The sequence below is a fragment of the Trematomus bernacchii genome, unplaced genomic scaffold (genome assembly GCF_902827165.1).
Source record: "Trematomus bernacchii unplaced genomic scaffold, fTreBer1.1, whole genome shotgun sequence".
NCBI classification, from domain to species: domain Eukaryota; kingdom Metazoa; phylum Chordata; class Actinopteri; order Perciformes; family Nototheniidae; genus Trematomus; species Trematomus bernacchii.
This window is the reverse complement of record NW_022987648.1, coordinates 17,346,208-17,367,466: the sequence shown is the minus strand read 5'-3', so window position 1 is coordinate 17,367,466 and position 21,259 is coordinate 17,346,208. Positions and strand designations below refer to the sequence as shown.

The 21,259-nt window shown below is 43.7% G+C and overlaps 1 pseudogene; it reads right to left on the bottom strand.

The window, feature by feature from the left end:
* The window catches only part of LOC117485629, a 22,904-nt pseudogene extending 2,473 nt beyond the window's left edge, over positions 1–20,431 (bottom strand).
* Between the last annotated feature and the right edge of the window lie 828 nt (positions 20,432–21,259).

Below are 21,259 nucleotides of genomic sequence, written 5' to 3'. Positions count from 1 at the left end.
GAGAGAGAGAGAGAGAGAGAGAGAATGAAATGAACAGTTAGAACTGACTCTTGATCGCCCTCTCTCTCTTCTCTTGAACGGCATATGATGACACCCCATAATTGACGTAGAGCTGTTGAGGGCACGACCATTAACCATTATCTGAAGTCTGCTGCTCTGAGCATGTCAGTTGGAGTGATGACATCATCGTGTTCCATTACACAGGTGTTTATAGTTGAGCTAACGAGCTCTGTAGAGATCAAAGGTTTCCATTGTTCTGAATGAGAGATAAACCTGTTACATGTGAACGTTTTGTCGAAGAACCGTAACAGATATCTGTGAAATTTCAAAACGTGAAGCATGTCAAGGAAGTTGAGTATCTGAAGTGTAATTTTTGTGTACTTTCGGGTTAATAATGTGGCCTTTTTGGCAGTTTAACTAAAGGTGTGCGGCTGCTGCTGTGAGGAAATATCTGCCTGAAATTACAATGGGCTTTAATGGAGACATGTTGAAAGTTTTTGTCACTTCATGCCCTCAAGAGGCATTTTGTTTAATTATTTTTGCTTAATTATTTGTCATTTTTCAAGCTACGAGATGTTTTCCTACGTTTGTCATGAGAAAATGATGTCTCAAGAATGTAGGGTTTGGGAATTATGGCAGTTTTAAAAAAATATATGAAGGCACATTTCAAGAATTCCCACACTCTAGCTGTGACATCACACACTCTAGTTAATGTTAAAATCTGAAGAAAACCTCTTTAACAAGGTCTGAACAATGTTTAATATCTCTAAAAGTAAGAATCGGATTTAAAAGTTGTGTTACACGAATAATGTCAGAAAGATGTGTAACATTTTAAAGTTGGAATGAGGTTTCTGAGTGAAAGTATGAATGAACAGTTGAAGTCGCATGAAGATTTGTTGAAGTCTGAAGAATGTCTCCATTGACTTCCATGTTAAAAATGTGATGAATTATGGGATGTATCTCTGGAATTATGAAAGTTATGAATGATAAAAGTAATAGCCTGCGATTCCCGACCGAGCTGAACGTTTTGATGTTTGAACGAAGTTTCTGCGATGTTGAATGTGGGAGGAGAAGAAGGCCAAAATAAGTCGGCGGAATAATAATAAGAATTTTGTCCGTAGCATAACATATAGTTGGAATGCTATATCAGCATTCCCACTAAATAATAATAATAATAATAATAATAATAATAATAATAGCAATAATAATTGGGAGGGGGGGCACGGCTGTTCTTATGTTCTCTGAGGGGAGGCTCACCTTCCCACACTTTGAAAACCCCTGATCTACAGGGTTCAAGAGGCGCACACGGTAAATGTTTCTCTTTTGTTGATATGTGTGTTAATATTTAGTGTGTGCTTTGATTTTGCTAATGTGTTAGGTGTTACGATTTAATGTAAACTTTCAACTGTTCATTTCTTTACACGTTGTCTTCGGAGAAAGAGAGCGAGAGGGAGAGAATAAACCTTCAAAAAAGACATCAGTATGTTCGTGGCCTTATTTATTGGACCGGTGTAGCTACACTGCCTTAACTGATGAAAATAAACAACATAGCATTTTAGACCCTAATGCCATCTTATCAAGTGATTATGTACTTAAGGGTCGCTTGAAGGGTGAGAAGCCTGGTATTGACAAAAAAGAGGAATTGAGTGGTAATACTTAACACACATTCTCTTTGGTAAACCACACTGGACTATGGGAGGAAACCCACATGAAAACAAGCATAACTTAAAGACTCCAAAGGGGGAGCTGAGCAGGACTGACATTTGAGTATTACCCCTTTTCATTAGAAGCCTCAACACTATGTCATCAAGCTACCTCTCCTTTATCCTTTAAATGTATAAAAACTGATGTTGATAACCACTATAGAGCATGGCTATTTTATGAACATTATTACATTAACATAACACTACAGTGGGACTGGAACCAGCTCTCCCCTGAGCCAAAGATCGGCGCACTATCCCACTGCGCCACAACCTCCCCATCCCACATACCTTGGTATTTTCCCAATTCATCAGTCCACAGGCTCTCAGTCCCATAGCTTCTGTCATCGTGTATGAAAACCACTTCCGTGGCTTTAGCATCATCTGCATTCTGAATCAGCTCCTGTTGACAAATACATTCAAATCAATTACCATTAACAGAGCATGACAAGCTTCATATCGGGGCTACACAAGAGCAAAGTTAACGCCCCTGCACACCATTATTCCACCTTTACATGCGTTTCACTTAAGTTGCCTAATGGACTTCCCTCTCACTGTGTAGGTGTGTACAAACTGCACTTGATTCGGCATTCCCTCACCTGTCTGATGGTTTTATTGTACCTGATAGGGTGGTATAATACCCCTTTATCATTCTTATTAGTACATAGTGTTGGGTAAAATTAGAGCATTTAACCCACCTTCAAAATTTGTCCACCATCTGGATATCGTCGTAGAATATCTTGTAGGTAGTCAATGAAGGGCGATGCTGTTGCCCCGAAGGACGTTCTGAACCAAACATGAGGATAAAAGAGTGATGAACAAAAGTTAAAATCCCTGCAGGGTGAGTCTTCTTTAAACAAGGTACGAAGAGCTAAAATTTGAAACAAGTTCAACTAGCAGGTACTTTTGACTAATCTTTAGCCATAGGGTCGAAGTGTTTACTTGAAGTAAGATGAGGATGATATATATGTTGCCAAGAAAATGTATTGCGACCCATAATATTAAGTATATTATTTGTGACTTTGCCCTTACAATGAATTGATAAAATGCCACTTAAACATGACTTGTATGGAGAGGAATTTTGAATTGTGTAGCATGTGTTAAATTAATGTATGTCATTTATACATGTGTTGTGTATAATCAGTCACGCAAATAAGCTCTACAGCATCACACAGCACTTTGAATAACAACATGATGGTGCTTAGGAAGTTTAAAAAGTAAGAACAATAATGTACAATTGAATATAAGGTGATATTTTTTTCCCATACAAAATCAAAACACTAACATGAAATGTGTCTTTAGGGTGAGTTACTAAATCTGTCCAAGGACTACAGATGAAAAATAGCCTCTTGGCTAACTCTGGCACATTTACAGAAATGTTAATTAATGTGCACTGTCCCTTTTAAATAAATGAATAAATAAATAAAAAAGCACTCAGGGCACTCCCTGGGCTGCGGGTTAAGAGACAGTTGAAACTCACCGACTTTTTTTTTTCTTAGTATTCGAACTCATCCCTCCTGATAAAGATGCTGTAAGGGATTTTAAAAATGTTGCATTAGCTTGCAGGAAAAAACGTCCCTTTTTATTCATATGTGATAACCACACCCGCTGGCACACATATTAGAAATCTCACAAGTTCCTCTGCACATATTTTTGTTTTCTATAGTACAATCTCTCCTCCGTTGAGTTGTGTTGACCTCAAACCCATTGCACACCAATCAGCAGATACATAATGACACATTGCTTTTGTTTCATGCTTCATACAGGTACTTCTAGGGTTTTCAATGTCATTGGTAGAATGTTAGTTTCTTGTTTTAGTGCACCTTAGTTATTTTTTAAACGGCACAAGCAAAAGTAGGTGTGAAGGTTTTGTTATTTTTTTAAATCACAAATTAACAGACACCTTTTAGAACAAACTTTTTTTTGCTAGATTGAGTGCACGCGATCTTGTCAAATGTATAACGTGTTAAATGTTAACCAAACTTGTAAATTACCTTTAATATGTCTAACTATATTTTAAATGTGTTACCTTTTTATAGAAGTGATTATATTTCTATGCCAATATTTTCCTATGATAAAGTTCTCGTTTTGCACTTTTATTTTGGTAGTAATAAAATCGGGACTCTTATGTTGAAGGGACTTTTACCGGAAGTTAATGGTCAACGGAACGAGAAGGGTCCAGCTCATGGATGTATAATAGAGTGGCAAAGTCACGCCCACTTACTTCCGGGTAATGGGACCTTATTTCGGAAAAATTATGCATTGAAGTCAATGGGGAGAGAAAACGTATCTTTCGATCCCGTTTGAATTGTGCCATGAATTACACATATGATGTTTGTCAATCTTAAAAAATAATGTCCATGTCAAAAAAGTCACAGTTTGTCGTAAAACTGTTGAAATATAAGACTATGAAAAATACGTAACTAGAAAGACTACAAATCCCAGAGTCGCGTAAGTGATGTCACAATTGTTTTCCTCCACCATTCAGATACCTAAGATCAGCGCAATATAGATATAATCTATCTATATGGCGCTGGCTAAGATAAGATAACTTTAACAAGATGCCTGTGTGCTTAGTACCAGGTTGTTATTATACCAGCAATGGGTCTTGCTCGTTCTTTTGCTTCCCGTCTGATGAAAGGACCAGGAGTGGCTTGATCAAGTTAGCTACCTAGCTAGTAGCTAGCACGTTAGTTAGCATTACAGCCTTGTCATTTTTATTAGCCTTAACATGAAGTAACATTAAGTAACCCAAAATGTTAAACAGTAAGAGTAGTAGTCATATTTCGTGAACCCTTTGAATAGTACTGTCACCGGTGTGATCATTCTATAATACACCATTTAAGCCCGGGGGAGAAATGCTAACGCTAACGTTAGCATCGGCGATCTTCTCTACTTCATGCTATCTGCACAAATGGTTGACATTAAACATTAAAAACGACCAGGCAGTTCAGAGAGAATCAAAGGAAGGCAGGCAGGCAGCTTTGCATGACATTCTTCAGGACGTGTTTCATTGTGGTGATAGTGAGGATAGTCAATCGTTTTGTTGACAAGACAGTAGTGACGGCCATCTTGGTGACGTGTGTTGTTGACCAGAGATGTAGTTCATTGAGCGTTTCACACAAACAAATGTGTTACTTCACAGTTTTACGACATATTTATTTTTTTTTGACTTGCAAAATTATCTTTTAAATTGACAAACATCATATGTGTAATTCATGGCACAATTCAAACGGGATCGAAAGATAATCTTTCTCTCTCCATTGACTTCAATACATAATTTTTTCCGAAATAAGGTCCCATGGAAGGGGAGGGAAGGGGAGGGACTTCGCCACTCTATAAGAACTGGATACAGCGTGGGAGGTGGGGCCTCATTCATTCCTATGAGAGTTGCTCATTCGCGCATGATGATAAAATGGCCCAACTTTTGAGAGAGCGAAACGTCACAGTTTACCCGGCATGCCTGAGAAGTACCCGTATGTGCGCTCATAGCGCATGCGCAACTTTAACCATGCCCCCCAAAATGCTCGTTCACATCAAGCACGTCAATTTGCGTACACGTAACAGCACTGCACGTTCATGACAGCATGGTAATGGTTTGTTATGATAGATTTGATATTAACGAGGCGGCAGTTAGCAGCTAGCGGTTAGCTAGTAATTATGCTAATTTACACATCAATCGTTATGTACTTTTATATTACGCTGTAACAGGATCTAGTGATATCCAAGCAACAGAGCTTCATTTAGCATGAAAGAATTATTGCACTGTATATATATATATATATATATATATATATATATAGTGCAATAATTCTTTCATGCATATATATATATATATATACACAGTGCAATAAGCTTCTTAGTGCAATAAGAAGCTACAGGGACGTTAATCTACGTCGGTAATATTAACTTTATTTAATACAACATTTACGGTACAAGATTTAATCATACAGCCCATGTAGTATAATATTTTACAAATTATGAATTACAGCAAACATGTGCAATATATCCATTATTACAGCTCCGTGGGCTGGCAGTAAGGCGATATGGGTCCGTTCTTATTGTACATCCATGGGTAAAGATAAACGCATACTAGTGCTGAACACGTAACTTGAACGTGCCGGGCGGCGCGGTCCCGTGGGTTAGATGCGCGTTCATAATGCAGAGGGAAATAACTCTCAGAATAACGTTATTAGCACATTTTTACAACTTAAGGAACGAATGTTTTTAATAAGGGCTATACAAGTGTTCATACTGGGTAGTTTATTTAGTTTAAAAAAAATTATCCAACGATTTACAGACCACTCTTTCCCCATGTAAGTCAATGGGAAAAAGTGTTTCCGGGCCTGGCAACCAAAAGGAAGTGTAGTACCGCCGTTTGGCCAGCACGAATATTTTCATCTGAGTCCGGCGCACTTCCTGGGGGCTTGGTCCAGCTGCGGCCGTGGCAAGTACACGACACTACACGATACGCCCCCTGCACGACACGCCCACCTGACACGACACTACGGTGGCTGAGAGACATTACCGTACATGGCAGATTAAAAACGAATTGAAAATGTTATTGTAGCATTTTAAGCAACTATTAGGCAAATAAATTAATAACCTAGTCTATCTGTTTGAGACACAACAGTATAACTTTCAACCCAAATCATTTTGTCAACAAACGGTGGTTTAGTAAACTTTTTTTTAATATATAAAATAGGTATTAATGAGATAATCTATTAATTATGTTTGTCTAACTGCTACACATGTATTTATACATAAATGTAGATATTTGTGAACATCTAAATATAGTTGTTAAAGGTTTTAAGATATACATAATCACATCATGGGGTCATTAAGGACCAAATTAGGAGGGCCAGTCAGGCCACTAATGAGCTCAATCATTCACATGTATTATTATTACTTTATAAATTAAAAGTACTAGGGGTCTATTACAAAACCTTTGAAGGAATCGTCATGCATTCTGAATGTTTCTGTACTTTAAAAACATCATGGCTCAAGATCCTGTTCTTGTTCAAGATTATTCATACTCATTTGTGAATTTAACATCCATATTCACTCAAAACTGAAACACCAACATTTTTTTTGAAAGCATTGCAGGCATAAAGCTCCACGTCAGTGACCTATATTTTAATTTCTTCCATCAAACTTTAAAAATGGCAAACAGCATGTTTTTAAAGATTTAATCTTTTAAGAAACAAAATATCAAATTTGAACAGAAGGGTTTAAAAACACGTTTTTAATGCAAATAAACTTGAAACATAAACCTATTTGTCATTTCAAAATTCACTTGTATTGTCTGCGTGAAAGGCACAGTAGGCTATGAGCGAATACATATCAACATTTAAAAAATGTCGTACAATATATACCATGTGCTACTGTCTAGGATTAAGGATGAGACTTTTTTTAAGGAGGGACCCCAGAGCCAAGGGCAGGCCGAGCAGACCGCCTTCTCCCGCCACAGGCTTCCCCGGTGATGGGCTCCGTGTAACAAGTCCCCTCAGTCTGTGCGGGGAGCTGCACCACGGTGATGCTGCTAGCCTCGTCTCAATACCCCTCCTCGACTCCTCCTTTCCCTCACTCGCGTCCCTTCCTTGCGTCTTAGCTCCGCCTCCGTAAGATGCGAGCGAGAGACACGAGGAGGTGACGCGAGGACAGAGGAGTCCTCAGGTATTAATTGGGATGTCCTCGTTCACTCAAACGTCACTCTTAAACGACGTCTGTTAATGATGACATGTGCACAGCTGTATCCCCTCTCATTGGGTTTAACTGAATAACCCCTTAGAACCGGCCCATTTATTGTTAAATATGTATTTAAATTATGAATCTGTCTCTTTTTAGTCAAGGAATTCAATGTATGATGGTTGGTCCTGCTTTTGTGTTCCGTTTTGGTGTAAAATGTACATTTCAATAAAATTATAATTATAATAATGTGAAAGCCTTTACTCTGAACATGTGTGTCCTGTAGATCCCCACATTCACCACAAACGCACATTCAGGACTGTGAATTTTAAATAATTTAACTCCTGAATATCTTAACACAAAACAATACAAATAATTGTTATTTATCAAGATCTAGCCATTCATGAAATAGCTTTCTTAATAGCTATGTTTTAGTGACGTTCAAGATCATTAAACATGACTTAAATTGTTAGTATAACCTTAAGAAATGAATTGCACATAATAATTCCCACGGAGCTGTGAGCACTTATACATTTATGTGACGCTTTTCAACTCATTCTTCCAGTTCTTCGTTTTCCTGTGTTGAAATCGACCAGCTGTGAAGGTGGGGGGCGGGGGTTTTATACGCGAGTAGTGAAAACACTTCCGCGTAGTCTGCTCTCCTGTATCCTCCCTTTCGTCTCCTCCCTCACCCCTCCTCGACTCCTCCGTGTGCATTTCAGCTATTGGGACGTCCTTCAAAATGGCGTGTCTTGATCGATTTCCGGGTCAAGTCCCGGAGGAGGGGAAGAGAGGAGTCATGGGCTGCGTTTCACTTCTCTTATTTTTCATTTCCTCGCTCCTCGGTCTCGGTCTCACCGGAAGTTGATTTGTCTGCGCCATCTTGAGTAGCGTCCCAATGGCCTTATTTTTGCCGGAGGAGCGAGGAGCGAGGAGCGAGGAGCGATAATGGAGGAGCTATAATCGAGGAACCACCAGACCATCCTTCGATGAAATCCTCAGACACTCGCCCCGCCCCCTTACTGTGTATCGCTCACTGATTGGACGATGCAGCGCATGCAATGATCTGATGCTTCTTGACATGAGAGCAATTTCCCAGCGGAGTGAAGAAAACACATGAAACTCACGGGACTCACTCCTCAGTTTATAGTATAAACTTTATACCGTGTTTTGTTTCAATTAATGCATAATTTAGTTACAAATATGTGATATATCTGAACAACAAAGTGGTCAAAAATCATTTTATTCATTTATTGGAAATATTTTCATGATCGCTTTTTTCGTTTTACATCTTCATTTATTGTCATTTCCATTCAGTCAGTCATTAAGTGCTATTTAACATGTTAATTTGCTACATATCTATGGAGCTAATTTCCTGCCATAACTCCACAAACAAACTAAACAGGTTTTACAAATGCCTTATGATTCACTAACAAACACAATGTGGTTTGCAAATACAAAACACCATCTACAAACTAATGAATTTAGTTTTGCAAAGAAAAAACGTATCTATCAAACAAACACATAACATTTTTCTAATAAATCATGTTTCAGAGACAAATTCAGCTTAGGTTTTACAAGTACACAACTTTTTTTTACAAGTGCACAAATTTGTTTTACAACTACAAAACTTTTTTTTACAAGTACAAAACTTTTTCTTCTCACGGCGGAATATTACTGCCAAAAGTCACGTGACTGGAATATTACTGCCAAAAGTCACGTGACTGAGTCACGTGACTTTTGGCAGTAATATTCCGCCGTGGTTGTGCTCATACACACTCACACATGCTCACTCACACATGCTCCACGGCAGCAGGGGGCACTACTGAGTCCATTGGGAAGGCGGGAGGTTGAGCAGAGCATGGAACAGCTCTTGCCAGCCTGATCATGACAGCGGTGTTTCTAGCGATCCAGCATCTGAATTTAGCGATCACAACGAAAACAGCCAAGACACATATTGAGCCCAGAAAATGAATGTTCTTAGGGCTGTAAATATAATAAGCCTTTGTCTAAAATAGACAACATTGTAACTAAGGAGATTTAAACTATACAGCGATTCTGCACTCGGTCAATCAGCTGCTCTTCATTTTCTTTCCTGCTATATTCAATGAGTGATACAAATATTTTTTACCATACGTTCTGAATAAAACTGATACTGTTGGACTCGGTACTAGTTGACTGCTACCAGAAATAAAAGGAAGTACTTTACTGTGTACTTTGTGAGTAATCCTCTGTCAGAGTCCCCTCCATAGTACATAATGCATGTTTTTTGCTATCTTTGATGAATGATAAAAGGGTCATTCCAGAATTGGAGGACAATTTAGACACCAACATTTTTGAAAAATGAACCTTTCATTTTATTATTTTTTGTTATGTATTTAGGAAAAACAGATAATAATTCATAAAAAAAAGTGATTTGCCCAGCTAAGGCATCAAATGTATATTTTCCAATGAAGAATTAACCCTGTTACTCTAATTATAGTAACAGGGTTGCAAGTAACAGGGTTGAAAATCAATGCTAATTTTAGCTTTTACCTCAGGAATTAATGCTAGCTGCACAATGTAATGCTATTGTCAAGGAATGGACACACTTTATATTATATTTATATTTATATATATTTAACAAAAGAAAGATACATTTGAAATTAATTTGTTTTTGTTTCATAATTTGAGTAACAGGGTTGCGTTTGTATGAGTGCCACACTCCTTCAAGAGTGACAAGATTGGAAATATATTACAAATAAAAGAGAGGACTTAGTTTTGGTCTACCCATGGTAGTAGCACATGGCTTGCTGATGTCCTTTCCACTGTGTCATGCGACAAACAGTTTTTTCACTTCCTCTGCCAAGCTAAAAAGGTTTCGGTAACAGGGTTGCGCGCATGTTGAGGGACACACCTTCTGTGCAAAATTACTGTTATTTAAAATGTGTTTATGATTTAACAAATTGATTTTACCATTACAAGACACATATATCAATAGAATAATACCAAAAAAGTAAATAAAAACCCTATTTTAAATGTTATAGTTGACATGCAAGTTGGTCACCAAGAAGCTGGGACAAGAGAAAAGGGCAATTTTAGGGGGTGTTCGAGAGCTATTTGATATTTTAAATAATATTTTGAAACCACTTTTTCTACAACTTTATATGCATCTTGTCTCAAGACAAGTATATTTAACACAACAAGTGCATGTCTTAGCTTTTTGGGCATGGATTATTAGATTTTTTATATGGGGGACATGAAATGTCCTCCAATTCTGGAATGACCCAAAAATAAAATGTTACCATTAGTTCTTAATGAAATTGATACGGTTTGACTTTGTATTAGTAAGCCTACTACTAACAATACATTGAAGTACTTTTACTGTGTATTTTTTTGAGAAATACTCTGTCAAAGTCCCCTCCTGAGAACAAAATCAAGCCACTTCTAAGTTTGATGAGGGAAAAAAATATTTTTTGGGTGATTTAATGGGTGATGTAACATTAATGACAGACATAATATGAGGTCCTTGGCACTCTAGAGGGGTCATTTTGTGATCATGGGGCATCACCCTTACAGCATCAGGACAATATCATATGGAGTCAGATACTGGAAGTGGGCTGGAGGCGTTAACTGGGACTGATGGAAGGATGAGGCTGATGAGACTGAAGAATCTGCGAGGAACGAACTAGCGGCAGAGGAATAATTATATATTAAAAGACAGCAGCATCATAAGAGGGCAACCATGTGACAGAGTGTGTTACTTTGCTGAAGGATATTTGTGACCAGCTATCCATTCCAGGCCAGACTCTAAAGACTTTCCAAGGTGTGAAAATGCTGCTGCCGGAGTACTGACTGGAAGTATTGCTGATATCATGTCTACCATCCTCTTAAAATACTCTGTCCAACAATATCAGTCTCAGGAAGAAATGTTTTTTAATGCTTATTAAAAGAAAAACATGCATTCTTGTACTCAGGAGGGGACATTGACAGAGGATTACTGGAAAAGTACACAATAAGTACTTCATAGTACTTGTGGGAGTAGTATCAGTAGTACTGAGTCCAACAGGATCAATCTCACGAAGAACTAATGGCAACAAAAAAGAATTCCCTCATCAAACTTAGCAGAAGTGGCTTGATTTTGTTCACAGGAGGGGACTTTGACAGAGTATTTCTCAAAAAATACACAGTAAAAGTACTTCAATGTATTGTTAGTAGTAGGCTTACTAATACAAAGTCAAACCGTATCAATTTCATTAAGAACTAATGGTAACATTTTATTTTTATCATTCATCAAAGATAGCAAAAAACATGCATTATGTACTATGGAGGGGACTCTGACAGAGGATTACTCACAAAGTACACAGTAAAGTACTTCATTTTATTTCTGGTTGCAGTCAACTAGTACCAAGTCCAACAGTGTCAGTTTTATTAAGAACTTGTGGTAAAAAATATTTGTATCACTCATTGAATATAGCAGGAATAAAAATGAAAAGCAGCTGATTGACCGAGTGCAGAATCGCTGTATACAGGGGCGGACTGGGACAACAAATCAGCCCGGGACTCTCGACCGGCCCACTTCGGTACCGCCGGCCCACCTCGGTACCGCAAGTAAGCGGCCCACCTCGGTGGTGCCGCAAGTAAATACCGCGAGGAAATTGTCGACGGGGGGGAAGGGGGGGTGAGCAGTGACTTATCCGACCGGCCCACTTCAGTACCGGCCCATCGGGATTCGTCCCGAACGTCCCCTGGCTGTATATATAGTTTAAATCTCTTTAGTTACAATGTTGTCCATTTTAGACAAAGGCTTATTATAGTTACAGCCCCTAATAACATTTATTTTCTGGGCTCAATATGTGTCTTGGCTGTTTTCGTTGTGATCGCTAAATTCACCTTGTTTATAATATTATCACTATAACACCTGTCATCAGACTGGCAAGAGCTGTTCCATGCTCTGCTCAACCTCCCGTCTTCCCAATGGACTCAGTAGCGCCCCCTGCTGCCGTGTAGCATGTGTGAGTGAGCATGTGTGACTGTGTATGAGCCAGCCACGGCGGAATATTACTGCCAAAAGTCACGTGACTCACTCACGTGACTTTTGGCAGTAATATTCCGCCGTGAAAAGAAAAAGTTTTGTACTTGTAAAAAAAAGTTTTGTAGTTGTAAAACAAATTTGTGTACTTGTAAAAAAAAGTTTTGTAGTTGTAAAACAAAGTGTTGTAGTTGTAAAACAAATTTGTGCACTTGTAAAAAAAAGTTGTGTACTTGTAAAACCTAAGCTGAATTTGTCTCTGAAACATGATTTATTAGAATAATGTTATGTGTTTGTTTGATAGATACGTTTTTTCTTTGCAAAACTAAATTCATTAGTTTGTAGATGGTGTTTTGTATTTGCAAACCACATTGTGTTTGTTAGTGAATCATAAGGCATTTGTAAAACCTGTTATATCTCTCACAGGCTCCGCCCTCTACTGGACTCTATGGGTACTACCCTCTCATGCAAGCATTCACCTACTGAGATTTCTATAGACGTAGCCGGCCCCGGGGCGGGCTTACCTGAATGCGTGCGCATCTCACTTCCGTATAAAAGGAGGCCTCGCCTCCTGACAACTATCCTTTACTCTTCAGCGAGCGGAGGTGATAGCCTAGCACTGAGTCCGAGACGTACAAATTGGGAGAAAGGAAGTAGAAAGAGATATTGTTGTGAAAATGGAGCCACTCCTGGAGCATCGCAGTTGCCCGTCGTGCCCTGGACTGATTGCGGGAGCAGACCCGCATCGCCAATGTTTCCAGTGCCTGGGACAGGATCACGCTGAGCAGGGAGCGGGCCAGACACCGGCCTGTGTTTCCTGCTGTTCGATCCCGATGCTAAACCGCCGGCATCGTGCGGAGTACTTCTCAAGGAAGTTCGGCCCGCAGGTGCACGGAGAGGAAGAGGATGTGGACCTTGAGGTGGTGGACATGGACGACCTGGAGGACGTGCCGTTTGAATTCGTCCTTCCGAGGGACCGAGTGGTCGACTTCGCGGAGGAGGATGACGACATCTCCTTGTCCGACACCCCCGGGTCCGACAGCCAGGAGGGCCCAGCACTCAGGTCTGCGCGACTGGACTTCCCAGCGGTGATGACCCAGGCAGCGGAGCGTGTAGGCTTACCGCTCCCCCCACCGCTGCCACCGAGGCCTGTAAGCCGCCTTAGGCAGGGGTTTTACGGCCCGGTGCTTCCGGCGCAGCCGGCTTTCGTCTCGCCCCCGTTGCCAGACATCTGGCAGTGTGTGGAGGCGACATGGCGGCGTCCATTGAAGACGAAGGCCGCCATAGCATCCATGTCGGGCATTATCAGGGTGCAGGGCCGATCAGACACGGGGTGTTCTGGCGTGCCCCCCCTCGACGAGAGCCTGGCGGCCCATCTGTTGCCACGATCAGCTGGTTGGGCGGAGGGGAAAAAACCTCTGCCCCCGCTGCCGCGGGACCGGGAAGCCTTGGAATATTTAGATAAAATGTTCAGGCTCGGTTCACAGATGGCGGCTGCGGCTAATAATCTGGGTGTGTTGGGCGTCTCCTTGATTACTCCTCGAGCAGACGCCCCCGCTCTCCCGTCTCAGGACGGGGATGATTATCCGGACCGCTGCATAGGTCAGATGAATAATCTGATCCATGGAGTGGCCACCGCAGCCGGGCGGGTGATGTCCTTAGCCACAGTGGCGTCTCGTCATGTGTGGCTGGGACTCACCGCGCTGCCCAAAAAAGACCGAGCAGATCTCCTTGGAGCCCCCGTTTCCGCGGAAGGGCTCTTTGGGTCTATAGCCTCGGTCACCCAGCGTTTCAGCCGTCTGGAGGAAGAGAGGCTGCAGCTTAGCTGCATGTTGCCGCTAGCTTCTCCCCAGGTGTCACAGCGTCCTCCGCGGGCGGCGGAACGCAGCGCAACGGTGAGACGGAGGGAGAGACGCCGGTACGAAGGTCCCGTGTCGGTAGCACCCTCCGCTTCTTCAACCAACCCCGTGGGGCCAGCGTACCGGCACTCACGGGGGCGGGCTGCCCGGCCACGGCAGTCTCAGCAGCAGCAGAGAACCGCCGGGTGGGGAGCTCCGCCAAAACGCAGCTGACTGGCGGAGGGAGGAAGCGTCTCATCGGGTCTCTCCACCCAGGACGCTAGGGTGAATCCCACCTCCTCCCTGTTCAATGCCCAGGTCCCTTTTATTAGGAAAACTAATAAAGAAAGAGGTGATCTGTATCCAAGTCTGAGTGTCATGTGTTTTCACAACCCTGCACTCACACACTTTGTTGACTGTACATATTCCCCACTCGCTACCCCGGTTATTTCTCCTGTAAAGGAGATAGCTAGTGGGCATGCGCAGATGAGAGAGATAAACCGCAGGAAGTGCTATAGTAGCGCTATGCGGGTACAGGGGCTTGCTAATCGGCGCATTATGGTTAGGGAACACACTACGCCTAGAATAAAGGCTCCAAATAATACAGTTTACCGTAGTGGTAAAAGCTGCATTATGGCGGAGCTCGCGCTCTCTCAAGAGCCCATGGTGTGTTCAGGGACCTCAGGTGAACACATTACGTCAATAAAAACTCCGGTTAATGCTGGTTACCATGGTAATGAGAACAGCGTTAGGGTGGAGCGCGCGCTCACACAAGAGCGCGCGACGGTGTGTTCAGGGACCTCAATAAATAATCGGCCCTTTCTGTGTCGACCCTCCATGGGCAAATCTTCCTTTCACGGGGGATTTTGCGGCGGAACGGGTCACCAGAGAGTATCACAGCTTTATAGCTGCGGCCCCACAGCTAAGGGCTTGTCCATTAACTCAGTTTTATGGGGAATGGAAACTCAGCTGTGTACTGTCAGAGTGGATGGACAGGACGCTGAAACGGGGTTATTCACTCCAGTTTTGCAGCGTCCCACCTCCATTCAGAGGCATGCGAGAGGTAATTCTATCATCCCAAGAGGAGATGGGTTTCCTCTCAACAGAGATTCAGGCTTTGGTGCAGAAACAGGCAGTGTCTGTGGTGCATCCTCAGCAAAAAGAAAGGGGTTTTTATTCCATGTACTTCCTGGTTTCCAAGAAGACAGGGGAATTCAGACCTATTCTAGATTTGCGCAGCCTGAATTTTCACATTTGCCGCAGGAAATTTCACATGTTAACTATCAAACAGTTAATGGGGCTAGTGCAGCCGGGCGATTGGTTCACCACCATCGACCTGAAAGACGCATATTTTCATGTGGAGATTGTGCCAGAGCACAGGAAATATCTGCGTTTTGCCTTTCAAGGGACAGCCTACGAGTACAACAGACTCCCGTTCGGCTACTCCCTATCCCCACGCACATTCAGCAAATGTGTGGCCACAGCGCTTCAACCGCTGCGCGCCCAGGGCATGAGAGTTTTCTTTTACATAGACGACCTCATAGTCATGGCTGGGTCCCGGGAACAGGCAATGTGTTGCACAGCACAATTGATCACACACCTAACCAAATTAGGCTTTGCGATCAATTGGGGAAAGAGCACCCCCATACCTCACCAACAGGCGTTGTATTTGGGAGTGGTGCTCGATGCAGACGCGCTGCGTGCCACCCTGTCAGAGAGCAGACGTGCGTCCCTTCTCAGGGCGGTGCACAGGCTGCGACAGGGGGCAACAGTGACAGCTTTAACTGTCATGCAGACTCTGGGTCTCATGGCGGCTGCTCACGTTGTGGTCCCGTTGGGGTTATTGCATATGCGCCGCCTGCAGAGGTGGTTTTCCAGTCTGCGTTTGGATCCCAAGAGGCACAAACGGCGGCTGGTGACCATCCCCCCCTCAGTGGAGGGCAACCTCCGGTTCTGGGGGTCTCCCGGGCGCCTCCGGAGGGGGTCTCCACTGGGGCGGGTAACCTCCTACATCACAGTGTTCACGGACGCATCCAGAACAGGATGGGGAGGGACCTGCCTGAAGAGGGCTATAGGTGGGCGCTGGTCTCTAACAGAAACACGACACAGCAACCTCCTAGAGCTACGGGCGGTAGTGTTAGTCCTCCAGCATTTCATGCCCCTAATTCAAGGGAGACATGTATTGGTCAGGAGCGACAACAGCACCACAGTGGCTTATATCAACAGGCAGGGCGGAGTCCGCTCCGCCGCCTTGTTGGCCACAGCGGAGAGGCTGTGGTTATGGGCATCAGAGGTGGTATTATCTCTGAGAGCCCTCCATATCCCGGGACTGGAGAACAGGGGGGCCGACCTCATGTCGAGGGGCAGCCCCCTGCCAGGCGAATGGACGCTTCACCCGGAGGTGGTGAAGCAGATCTGGGCCCAGTTCGGGAGAGCGGAAGTGGACCTGTTCGCCAGCCGGCGCAACAGCCACTGTGCCCTGTGGTTTTCCATGGTCCTGAGCGACGACCCGCCCTTGGGGGTGGACGCGTTTGCACACGAGCCATGGCCAAGGAAGCTGCTATACGCCTTTCCACCGCTGCGTCTCATTCTCCCTCTCCTGGGGAGAGTGAGGCGAGAACGTCTGGCAGTCATTCTGGTGGCACCGGATCGCGTCGGGGCTCCGTGGTACTCAGAAATGACACAGATGAAGGTGGGCCAGCCCTGGGCGATCCCCCAGTTCTGGGGGGCGATGTCTCAAGAGGCAGGTGCAATCGGGGCGTTACCCACTCTGGGCCGTCCTCTTCAGGCTTGGCTCCTGAGAGGGACAGGCTGAGACAGGGTGGATTGTCTGACAGCGTTATTCAGTCTATCCAGGCAGCTAGAGCAGAATCCACCACAGCCTGTTACAGGCCAAAGTGGCTGAGATTCCAGCATTGGTGTGAGGAGCGGGGAATAGAGCCCCTATCTTGTGAGTTGGGCTCTATTTTATCCTTCTTACAGTTACTGGTAGACAGAGGGCTTGCTCATTCCACAGTGAAGGTGTATGCAGCAGCCATCTCGTCCTGTCATGAGGGATTCAACGGCAGGTCAGCCTTTAATCAACCACTGATGTTGCGGTTTTTACAGGGGGTCAGGAGGCTGCGCCCGGTGGTGCACGCCTCCGCCCCACAGTGGGACCTGCCGCTGGTGCTCGAGGCTTTGGTCACGGAGCCTTTTGAGCCTCTTGAGCTCTCCTCCCTGAAAGCACTGTCGTGGAAGACAGCGTTGCTACTTGCCTTAACGTCAGCCAAAAGAGTGTCCGAGTTAACCGCTCTGTCAGTGCACCCGAGCTGTTTACTGATTCGGGGTGACCAGAGTGGGGCGACACTCAGACCGAACCCCTCCTTTGTGCCCAAGAGCTTAAGGAGTGGTTTCAGGTCGAGGGCTATTCAGTTGGGGGGTTTTAGTCTTCCACCCCATGGTGGGGCTAGAGAAGCCAAATTACACCTCCTCTGCCCGGTGCGCGCATTAGCATATTATGTAGAGCGCACAGCTACCCTGAGACGCACTGAACAGCTGTTTGTGTGCTTCGGGGGCGGGGTGACTGGAAAAGCTCTGTCCAAGAAACGCCTGGCAGGCTGGCTTTGCGAAGCCATTGCACACGCCTACAAGCAGGCAGGGAGAGCCTGTCCCATGGGGGTCCGTGCGCACTCCACACGAGCTGTGGCTGCATCAACAGCCTTATTCAGCGGTGTGAGTGTGGAGGATATATGCACGGCGGCGTCTTGGTCAACGCCAGGCCCCTTCATAAAGTTTTATCTCTTGGATATGTCTGGCTCTTTCTCAGCGTCTGTGCTTGCTGGGGCAACACAGGACTGGTGAGGAGGGGGGGGGCTGTGGGTCAGTGGGCATCTGACCCCCTCCCCGGGCGTAAATGCGCTTACATTTTCTCCGGACCCCTGGAGGGTCGCGGGGTGATGTAATGCGTTTCGGGCCCTTACAGGGCTGAAGGGCTCCCCTCGCCTGCCTGGGGGCAGGAGGGGGAGAGCCCTCCATACTATTGTCCCTACACACTCTGCACAGGGTCAGTGGCGGAGTGGGGGGCCATAGGGGGCACTTGCGTTCTCCCCGTGCTCTTTAGGGACTCAGGAGGGAGAGTGCATAGTGAACCCATACAGGGCTGCAGACTTTCCCTGGCTGCCTATGGGCAGACGCACGGGAGTCCTCAGCACTATCTTTGAGCACACTTTTTTGCGAGGCAAGCGCGTCAGGGTGTGCTCTATCGGCCGCAGCCCGGACTTCTCCACGGTTACAACCGAGGGAGAGGTGAGTGAGGCGCAGTGGCTGCTAAAGCCGGTCAGGGACAGTGAGGTGGAACGGTGTGCTGGACGACAGTACGTGCATACATCGGGGCTCCGCCCACTGTACCCATAGAGTCCAGTAGAGGGCGGAGCCTGTGAGAGATATAACGTTGGGTTACGTATGGTAACCCTTGTTATATTAACACAGGCGGAGCCCTCTACCTTGGGGGCACTGTCTGTCCTATACCGCTCGCTGAAGAGTGGTGTAGGATAGTTGTCAGGAGGCGAGGCCTCCTTTTATACGGAAGTGAGATGCGCACGCATTCAGGTAAGCCCGCCCCGGGGCCGGCTACGTCTATAGAAATCTCAGTAGGTGAATGCTTGCATGAGAGGGTAGTACCCATAGAGTCCAGTAGAGGGCTCCGCCTGTGTTAATATAACAAGGGTTACCATACGTAACCCAACGTTTAGTTTGTTTGTGGAGTTATGGCAGGAAATTAGCTCCATACATATCCACACAAACAAACTAAGTGTGCAATCCAATGAATGTTAATCTAACTGGGTTTTGATAGATAACATATCTCTCTTTCTTCTCTCAATTATTTTATTTCTATTGTGCACTCTAATCAATATTAATCTAACTATTGTTCGTTTATACATTTTAAGAATGGCGTTTATCTTTTTTGAGAATGAGTTCTTATTTAATGTATTTGGGTCTACAACAGATGATACAAATGTTTGTGTCAGTAAATGTGTACTAACAGAGGCGGGGGTGTTTGTGAAAACAACGGGGACAGAGCTGGCTGCTGTCAGACATCAGCTGTGCAGCGTCATCACAAACGGACGTCGCTTCACGTGACCCTCCGGAGGAAAGGACGTCCCATTGCTCTTAAAACTCATTTCCCTGCTTCTCGTGGTTTCCTTGCGTCTCTCCATGCTTCCATGGTGGGAGGGACTAGTCGCAGGGAAACGACGCAAGTGAGGGACGCAAGGAATCCATTTAAACGAAGTGAAACAGAGCCGAGGAGGGGTATTGGGATGAGGATAGTTTCATGCAGCTCACCTCCTCCTGGCAAAAGAGTGAGCTGCTGAATCACACCTGCCGGGTGGATGATTGGACTGTCCCATTTTTGTAAAACCAAAGGGGTGAGATGAGCCACTTTACCTAAGCTCCCCTTTTTTAAGTAGAGCAATTTTTTGTATCTCCCCTGCAGTCAAATATGGACTGGCTAGCAATACATAATCACCCAAACGTTTTTTAATGTATTTATTGAATTTGTATCATTTTAAAGTTAGGAGATGAAGGCAGTCTCTAGACCAGGGATGTCCAAACTACGGACCGGGGGCCAACTGCATAAATAACATAAAAGTCAAAAACTAAACAAATTCTAAAAGTATAATGGCCCCTTGTCATATATTGTACTTCTTAAATATATATATTTTAAAAAATGAATCTGGTTGGTGCTCGCCAGCTAGACTGAGCAGCAATCTGAGGTTTCTGTTTTAAGGAATAAGCTGCCAACAGTTTTTGTAACAAAAAAAAAAAATATTTGTTTCAACTTTACCTTCTCTTTTTCTGCAGCCTCTCTGTGGTGGATATTGCGGCTGTCTCACAAAGAATAAAGCCCAACCCCAAAGCAGGAAATGAACCGATAAAATGCAAAAAAACAAATGCTAATTATACATACAGGGATGGTGAATGAAGTATGAGCATGAATACTTTTTTTTAATCTGTATAAATCAGAACCTTTTTATTTTACTGGTATCACAATTGTTAGATTTCCTCATATATAACCTAAAACATATTTTTATTTAATCAGATGCTAATAAAAATAACACAAAAGTAAAACATCAAAATGAAAACAACAGTAGGCCTACCTCATTCATATTTGAAGAGTTGTCCGTTCGGTTCAGCTTGTGCCAAGTTTGCCAAATAAATGATGTTTCCTCAGTTCTCCTATTTATAAAGGCTGCTGATGTCCAACCCCTAATCGTCGTTTCCTGGTACATACAGTGCGTTTCAAAAGTCAAAAGCCATTTTGTACGAATCGAAACTTAAGAGGGCAGCAACATCAGTGCTATCACAGATAGTTTCTTGTGAACTCCCCAATGACACGAAACTTTTCTGAGGGACGAGGAAGTCACTAGGATAGTATACCTCATTGATATTGACTTGGAATATACAATAAATGCCCATCATATACTTGGTGTTGTAAAGTTTGCACACACTGATTTAATGTTGGATCATCATAACAATAATTTGTCCGGTATAATTCATTTTTAACTTAGGATGTGCAGACTCTCCTACATTAATGTCTCCTTCTCTGCGACGCATAGGCAATACAAGTTATTCCGCCGCACGCTAGATGTTTCTGCAGCCCCTGTGTCCGGTAAACAGCCCTTTGCAGGAAAAAGGAGGGCTCCAAATGCTATCACTCAGCCTTTATTTTACGGTGTAATTACAGTGCTTAACTGCACTTTAAGGATGATTTCTATCAACAAATGCCCGTTTTTTTAGGAAGAAAGAACACGGTATGTAAAATCCCTTGTTTATGTGCCATTATTCGCATCGTAACATCGCATTGTTAAGGGCGAAGCCAGGCCTACACTGTAGTGCCTGTTCTTCAGTAAGCTAGTGTATTTCTATACATCCATGGTGTTTCTGGTTTTCAATTTTGCATGCCGATTCGTTTTAGAACAGTTTAACAACACTCGTAATCCGGTCAGTTATCGTGCGAAAATATAATTTAATATAATAAT